Genomic DNA, 2,789 nt, shown 5'->3' with positions numbered 1-2,789 from the left:
AATTTATTTTAAATTTAGTCAGTCCTAACCATGCACAAAACTTTTTCAGGGTCCACCTTCCACAAACCACTTAATCACTTTCTGTAACAGCTACCTGTAAATCAGATTTACTTTCTTTTCCCTTTATAAAATATAATTTTATTTTTTTTAATTTTCTTTATTAAAAACATACATCCTACATTCTTATTAGATTACCAAACATTAATACTAGATATTTAACATTGAATATTTCCCAGTTCACTTGAATCTGAAATTTATTTAGGTTAATTTTTCTTGTATTTAGAATTGTTTGGTTTGTAAGGGCTTACTTTTCTTTAGGCTAATTAAATTATAACTCATTTACAACTTCAACAATATTATCAGAAAAAAGATATATAGTGAGACATACATAAATCCAGACAGACTGACTGACTGAGATCTTATAGTTTTCTGCTTGAGATTTAAAATATATCTTTGGGTCCCAGCAAAGGTCCATCTAGTCAAGGCTATGGTTTTTCCAGTGATCGTGTATGGATGTGAGAGTTGGACTGTGAAGAAAGCTGAGCACCGAAGAATTGATGCTTTTGAACTGTGGTGTTGGAGAAGACTCTTGAGAGTCCCTTGGACTGCAAGGAGATCCAACCAGTCCATTCTAAAGGAGATCAGTCCTGGGTGTTCTTTGGAAGGAATGATGCTAAAGCTGAAGCTCCAGTACTTTGGCCACCTCATGCGAAGAGTTGACTCATTGGAAAAGATTCTGATGCTGGGAGGGGTTGGGGGCAGGAGGAGAAGGGGACGACAGAGGATGAGATGGCTGGATGGCATCACTGACTCGATGGACGTGAGTCTGAGTGAACTCCGGGAGTTGGTGATAGACAGGGAGGCCTGGCGTGCTGCGATTCATGGGGTCGCAGAGTCGGACCCGACTGAGCTACTGAACTGAACTGAACTGAACTGAACTGAACTTAGGTCCCAGCCAGGATGTCTGACATGGAGGATGATTTCACGTGCAATGAGGAGGAGGACTATGACCCGGAATACTCTGAAGATAGTAACTCTCAGCCAAATGTGGATTCGGAAAATCAGTACTATAATTCCAAAGCATTGAAAGAAGATGACCCAAAAGCAGCATTAAGCAGTTTCCAAAAGATTTTGGAACTTGAAGGTGAAAAAAGGAGAATGGGGATTTAAAGCACTGAAACCAATGATTAACTTCAAGTTGACAAACTTTCCAGAAACGATGAACAGATATAAACAACTATTGACCTATATTCAGAGTGCTGTCACAAGAAATTATTCTGAAAAATCCATTTCTATTCTTGATTATATCTCTACTTCTAAGCAGAATTCTGGTTTTTTATGTCAGATGGATTTACTGCAGGAAACTTTGAAAGATGCTAAGAATGACAGACTGTGGTTTAAGACAAACACAAAGCTGGGGAAATTATATTTAGAACGAGAGGAATATGGAAAACTTGAAAAAATTTTATGCCAGTTACATCAGTCCTGCCAGACTGATGATGGAGAAGATGACTTGAAAAAAGGCACACAGTTATCAGAAATACATGCTTTGGAAATTCAAATATACACAGCACAGAAAAATAACAAAAAACTTAAAGCACTCTATGAACAGTCACTTCACATCAAGTCTGCCATCCCTCATCCATTGATCATGGGAGTTATCAGAGAATGTGGTGGTAAAATGCACTTGAGAGAAGGTGAATTTGAAAAGGCACACACTGATTTTTTTGAAGCCTCTAAGAATTATAATGAATTGGGAAGTCCAAGATGAACCACTTGCTTAAAATATTTAGTCTTAGCAAATACGCTAATGAAATTGGGAATAAATCCATTTGATTCACAGGAGGTCAAACCTTACAAAAATGATCCAGAAATTCTAGCAATGACAACTTTAGTAAGTGCCTATCAGAATAATGACATCATTGAATTTGAAAAGATTCTAAAAACAAATCACAGCAACATCATGGATGATCCTTTCATAAGGGAACACACTGAAGAGCTTTTGCAAAATATCAGAACACAAGTGCTTATGAAATTAATTAAGCTTTGCACAAGAATACATATTCCTTTATTTCTAAGAAGTTAAACATAGATGTAGCTGATGTGGAGAGCTTGCTGGTGCGGTGCATATTGGATAAGACTGTACATGGCCAAATTGATCAAGTCAACCAACTCCTTGAACTGGATCATCAGAAGAGTGGTGGTGCCAGATATATTGCACTAGATAAATGGACCAACCAACTAAATTCTCTCGACCAGGCTGTAGTCAGTAAACTGGCTTAAGAGAGAACAAGCTTTTACAGACATACTTAAGGCAACAGTGCAGAGATGTAACCCTTAAAAGAACTGGGAATGGCAAAACTACTATCGGTTGATGTGTTCTGAAAATTATTGAAGTTGTGGCAGAAGTGCTTTTTTTGATCAGCTGGTTTGTGTTTTGCTTCTGCATTTAACCCAAGGCAGGGCGGGGGGGAACAGCTTTAATCTCCGGAAGAAAACAAAAATGCCATGGGATTTATGCTGTATTGACATCTTGCCCTAAAACATACAACATCATAGTCATTGGTCGTGGGCAACATGACCAGAGAGATTTTTGTCATGATTTTAAATACACTGACATGCTCCTGTTGGTTAAATTTAAACATGTTTTACCTGCAGAAATTCTCTCACAAATAACCTGCAATAACTTGAAATGCAGACCCTTTTGAACACTTCCTTTTCTCATGTATAATTAAAATGTTTGCTGGATTTTGCAAAAATAAAATAAAATATATCTTTGACCCCTTTTT

General features: G+C 37.3%; 1 pseudogene; it reads left to right on the top strand.

The window, feature by feature from the left end:
* Positions 1-960: 960 nt before the first annotated feature.
* On the top strand, positions 961-2,381 carry LOC120880965 (annotated as a pseudogene).
* Positions 2,382-2,789: the final 408 nt, after the last annotated feature.

The sequence above is a fragment of the Oryx dammah genome, unplaced genomic scaffold (assembly GCF_014754425.2).
Source record: "Oryx dammah isolate SB20612 unplaced genomic scaffold, SCBI_Odam_1.1 HiC_scaffold_22, whole genome shotgun sequence".
NCBI classification, from domain to species: Eukaryota; Metazoa; Chordata; class Mammalia; order Artiodactyla; family Bovidae; genus Oryx; species Oryx dammah.
The sequence above is the reverse complement of the archived record's forward strand: the minus strand, read 5'-3'. Positions and strand labels throughout refer to the sequence as shown.